This window comes from Phoenix dactylifera, unplaced genomic scaffold, assembly GCF_009389715.1.
Source record: "Phoenix dactylifera cultivar Barhee BC4 unplaced genomic scaffold, palm_55x_up_171113_PBpolish2nd_filt_p 000141F, whole genome shotgun sequence".
Classification (NCBI taxonomy): domain Eukaryota; kingdom Viridiplantae; phylum Streptophyta; class Magnoliopsida; order Arecales; family Arecaceae; genus Phoenix; species Phoenix dactylifera.
Window position 1 is genome coordinate 686,633 of NW_024067697.1, and position 6,052 is coordinate 692,684.

The following is a 6,052-nucleotide window of genomic DNA, read 5'->3' on the forward strand; positions in this document are numbered from 1 at the left end:
CAAATGGAAGCTAGGTTTTGAGGTTGAGAGCAAATGGAGGCTAGGGCTTTCCATTTTGGTCGGGAATGAGGGAGAAAGCTCGAGTCGGCTCGAGCGATTTCGACCTATTTAAAAATTCCTCATTCGGTCCCCGAGACGTCTCGGCGACTAAGGCGAGACGTCTCCCCCTGGGGGGACGTCTCGGTGACTTGCCAAAGACGTCTCCGGCACAAAAAAAATTTCAGACTGCATTTCCAAAATTTTTGTTTAATCACCCTAATCAATCATGATTTCTTTTGATAAACACAGAGTGAATTTGTTTGTGATCCTCCCCCTTAATATTACATCTTATAATGATTTGATAATTATTTTTAACTTATTAATGTTGAAATGAGGAATGTTTGACCAAATTTCGAATACCCATGATATAGGCTCTGAAAATATCTCTATGAAGAGTCCAAGGGAGGGTAACCATCCTCCGGAAAGTCAAGCAGTTCGTCATTTAGCTTAGATGAATTTATGTTTTCACTTATGTTTGCCTTGAGGTGGATTACTAGTTCGAGTAGCAAAGCAATGCAATACAAGTTCAATTCATTTGCTAGGATCATACAAGCTCAAAGCATTCCTTAAGAAATTGAATCTATCTTTACAAAGGGGCTTTGTAAAGATATCAGCTAATTGATTTTCAGTACATACATATTCAATCACCACATCATTTTTCAGCACATGATCCCTAATAAAATGATGCCTAATCTCTATATGCTTTGACTTAGAGTGTTGGACAGAATTTTTTGTTAAGTTGATTGCACTTGTATTATCACACTTAATTGGTATATTGTCCATTTTAATACCGAAGTCTTCAAGTTGTTGCTTAATCCAAAGAACTTGGGCACAACAGCTTCCGGCTGCAATGTACTCAGCTTCAGCTGTGGACAAGGCAACTGAATTTTGTTTCTTGCTAAACCAAGAAACCAAGTTGGTACCCAAGAATTGACATGTGCCACTTGTGCTTTTTCTGTCGAGTTTGCACCCGGCAAAATCAGCATCGGAATATGCAATTAAGTTTATATCAGATTGTTTAGAGTACCATAAGCCTACATTAGATGTCCCTACTAGATATCTAAAAATTCTTTTAACAGCTTGCAAGTGTGATTCCTTAGGACATGCTTGGTATCTAGCACACATACAAACACTGAATAATATATCTGGTCTACTAGCAGTAAGGTAAAGTAAAGAGCCTATCATACCTCTGTACAATTTGCAGTCTATACTTTTACCTTTTTCATCTTTGTCAAGCTTGCAACTTGAGCCCATGGGTGTGCTGATTTCTTTTGCATCCTTTATCTTGAATTTCTCCAACATTTCTTTGATATACTTGGACTGACTGATGAAGATGCCTTCCTCTGATTGTTTTATTTGCAGCCCAAGGAAGAAGTTGAGCTCACCCATCATGCTCATTTCAAATTCTCCCTGCATAAGCTTGGCAAATTCTTGACAAAGACTATCATTAGTAGCACCAAAAATTATATCATCCACATAAATTTGTACAAGCAATAAGTCATTTCCTTTTCTTTTAATAAAGAGGGTTTTGTCCACATTTCCTCTCTTAAATTTGTTCTCAATTAGAAAATTACTTAATCTTTCATACCATGCCCTAGGAGCTTGCTTAAGTCCATACAATGCTTTATGCAATTTATACACATAATCTGGATGTAAGTGATTTTCAAAACCTGGAGGTTGTCCTACATAAACTTCCTCCATTATATAGCCATTTAAGAATGCACTTTTTACATCCATTTGATAGAGTTTAAAATCCATGAAGCATGCATATGCTAAAAGCAGTCTAATAGCCTCTAATCTAGCAACAGGAGCAAAAGTTTCATCAAAATCTATTCCTTCCTCCTGATTATATCCTTTGGCCACTAGCCTAGCTTTGTTTCTTAATACTATTCCATCTTCATCTAGTTTATTTCTATACACCCACTTGGTGCCTATAATTGAAACATTAGGGGGTCTTTTTATTAGAGTCCAAACTTCATTTCTTTCAAATTGGTTTAATTCCTCTTGCATAGCATTCATCCAATTATCATCTTTTTCAGCTTCTTCTAGTGATTTAGGCTCTATTTGTGAAACGAAAGCAAGATAATTACTAGTGTTTCTTAAAGAGGATCTAGTTCTTATACCTTGTGAAGGATCACCAAGGATTAGATCCTTTGGATGACCATGTGCATACCTCCATTCTTTAGGAAGATCTTGATTTTTTGATGGAGGTTGACCTTCTTCATCTTGCTGATTTGTATCTTCCTTGACCTCATCCTCATGTTGTTTGTCTTGTATGGAGAATTCCTTCATTCGGTCTTCAAGTATACCTGCATCACCATCTTCTTCTTTTCTAGAAGAATGTCCATTAGTTTCATCAAAAACAACGTGAATAGATTCTTCAACAACGAGAGTTCTCTTGTTGAAGACCCTGTATGCTCTACTAGATGAGAAATAACCTAAGAAGATCCCCTCATCTGATTTAGCACTAAATTTACTGAGATTGTCCTTTCCATTGTTTAAAATAAAGCATCGACAACCGAAAACATGAAAATAACTTATATTTGGTTTCTTACTTTTTATCAACTCATAAGGTGTTTTCTTTAAGATGGATCTAACTAAAGCACGATTTAAAATATAACATGAGGTATTTATTGCTTCAGCCCAAAAATACTTTGGTAGATCCGATTCGCACAACATGGTACGAGCCATATCTGCTAGTGTGCGATTCTTCCTTTCTACCACCCCGTTTTGTTGAGGTGTCCTAGGTGCCGAGAAGTTGTGATTGATACCATTTTCTTCACAAAATTTTTCAAAATACTGATTTTCAAACTCGGTACCATGATCACTCCTAATTGCTTTTAGTTTAAGATTGAGTTCATTCGAAACTCTATTATGAAACTTAATAAAAGCGGGAAAGGACTCATCTTTATGTGCAAGAAATGAAACCTATGTAAAACGTGAAAAATCATCAACAATTACAAGACCAAATTTCTTACCCCCTAGACTAGCAGTTCTAGTGGGTCCAAACAAATCCATGTGAATTAGTTCTAAGGGTTTTGATGTTGAAACTATGTTCTTAGACTTAAAGGAACTTCTTGTTTGTTTCCCTAATTGACATGCAGCACAAATTTTATTCTTTTCAAAGTCTATTTTTGGTAGCCCTTTGACTAGATCCTTTGTAATTAATTTAGAGATTAAATCCATGCTAGCATGCCCTAACCTACGATGCCATAACCAACTAGTCTCATTGACTTTGGGATTCATGGCTACAAGACATTGGCCATCCTTCATGGTGAGATCATCAAGATCTACCATGTAAATATTTCCATGCCTATGTCCTGTGAGTATGATCTCATTATCAATTGGACTACTAATTATGCATAGTGACGATTCAAATGACACTTTAAAGCCCTTGTCACAAAATTGACTTATACTTAATAAATTATGTTTTAGTCCATTAACTAACAATACATTATCAATAAATGAGGAGGGTGATATGGAGATTTTACCAACACCAATAATTCGTCCTTTAGCATTGTCTCCAAATGTGACTAATCCTCCTTCTTTTGATTCCAAGGTGACGAGGAGACTCTTGTCACCGGTCATATGCCTTGAGCAACCGCTATCAAGATACCACATTCTCTTTTTATTTCCGGCTGCAAGGCATACCTGCAAAATGATCATGTGAAGCTCTTAGGTACCCAAGTTTTCTTGGGTCCTTCGTGGTTAGTGTGGTTGGTTCCCTTAGGCACCCATACTTTAGTTATGTTTTTGGCTTTCACAAATGTACTCTTGTTAGTTTGGATTTTTCTTTGAATACAAGAGTAGGCTTTATGTCCATTCTTTCCACAATGAAAACATGTAGGTTTTTCAGTTTTTACATCTTTTGCTTTTACAAAGAAATTCTTTAGATACTTTTGTTGTTTATTAGTTTTATATCCTAATCCGGCTTTATTGAAAACAGCTCTTTGATTTGAAAGAATGAGATTTAATTTTTCAGAGCTTTGTGTGAATTTTTCAACAATTGGTTTGTACTTATGTACCTCATTCTTGAGATTCAAATTTTCTTTAACTAGTTCTTCCTTATCTTTTTTAAGAGATTCAACATTTTGTGCAAGTGAGGTATTATTATCGAATAGGGATTTTACTTGTAGATTTAATTCCTTAATTAGTGTATTTGCCTTTTCATTTTCAATGTTAAGTTTTGAGTTTTTGAATTCTAGGTCAATAGTGTTAATATTTTTAATGCTCTCCTTTTTATTTAATAGATTTTCAATATCTTCCTTTAGTTTTTGATTAGAGGCTTTTAATTCTTTATTCTTTGCTCCTAACATACCACAATCACCCATAAGTTCTTGAAAAGCCTCATATAATTCTTCTAAAGTAAAATTTATAGTTGGGTTTTGACATACCTCATCGTCTTCAAACGCCATGAAGCACAAATTGGCGGTCTCTTCCTTTTCTTCCTCGGAGGATGATGTGTCACTATCATCCCATGTTGCCTTTAATGCCTTCTTCTTCTCCTTTCCAAAATACTTCTTTTGTTGAGGGCATTTGGAACGAACGTGTCCCGGTCTCTTGCAATCATGGCATATGATTGGGTCTCTTTCTTTTTCCTTTTCTTTTTCCCAATCATTTCTCCCTCCAAATTTCTTTCTTGGGAAAGGTTTCTTTCTTCTCATGAATTTCTTAAATTTTCTTACTATCAAGCCCAAGTCCTCATCTTGGCTTTCTTCTTCACTCTCACTACTCTCTTCTTCACACACACTTGAAGTAGCTTTGAGTGCGATTGTCCTTTTCTTCGGCAACTCTTCTTCATGTTGCTTCATTGTGAGCTCATGCGTCATCAATGAGCCCAGTAGTTGTTCTAATCCCAAAGTGTTGAGGTCTTTGGCTTCTACGATTGCCGTGACCTTTGCTTCCCATGCTTTCGGCAAAGACCTGAGAATTTTACTCACAAGTTCCGGGTTAGTATAAGATTTACCCAAACTCTTTAGACCATTAATTATATCGGTAAAGCGAGTAAACATGCATGTGATGGTTTCATTAGGTTCCATCTTAAACAATTCATATTTGTGAACTAGAATGTTCACTTTGGACTCTTTGACTTGATTTGTACCCTCATGGGTAACTTCAAGCCTATCCCATATTTCCTTGGCGGAACTACATGTAGAGACTCTATTGAACTCATTTACATCTAAAGAACAAAATAGTGAGTTCATGGCTCTAGAATTGAGTTGAGCCATCCTATCATCATTCTCATCCCAATCCTCCTCAGGTTTGGGAACTCGAATGCCATTAACCACATGTGATGGTTCTTGTGGTCCCTTGACTATAACCCTCCACAAGGCATAGTCTTGTGCTTGAATGAAGATTTTCATTCTAGTCTTCCAATAGGTATAATTTGTCCCATTGAAGAGTGGAGGTCTATTGGTTGCTTGCCCCTCGGCAGGAACATTGTTAAAGGGTGTTCCCATCTAGATCTTTGGCTAAGACGGTTAGGTCTTTCAAGAAATACACAGAGCACCTGCTCTGATACCACTTGTTGCCCAGAGATGGTCACCCAAGAGGGGGGTGAATTGGGTGTTTTAAAACTCTTCGGCTAATTAAAATTAAAACACACAAATATATGAAATAAGGTAATGATAGTGGGATGAGAAGACACAATCACAAACACACGGTTTTATAGTGGTTCGGAGCTTCCACCGCTCCTACATCCACTCCCCAAAGCGCCTTTGGGTATTTCCACTATAATCCAAGATTACAGTACGGTAGTTTTGCGAGTTTACTACCCAACTCGTTGTTTTACACCGGGCTCACAACAAACCCTAAACCCCCAATTTCTCTTAGGCTTGGGACGCCTTTCCCTTGTTCCAAGTCCCTTGACTTGAACAAGCACTACAATCAAAGAGTTTACAAAAGAGAATAAAAGCTCTAAAAAGCAAATATATCAATTATGAACAATTTAACCCGGAAGAATCTTTTTGCCATTGGAAGCGTGGGAGATGTTGATTCTTCCGATGTGGAGTGC

The 6,052-nt window shown here is 36.9% G+C and overlaps 1 pseudogene; it reads right to left on the reverse strand.

Annotated features, from left to right (window-relative positions):
• Nucleotides 1–621: 621 nt before the first annotated feature.
• On the reverse strand, nucleotides 622–5,462 carry LOC120104908 (annotated as a pseudogene).
• Between the last annotated feature and the right edge of the window lie 590 nt (nucleotides 5,463–6,052).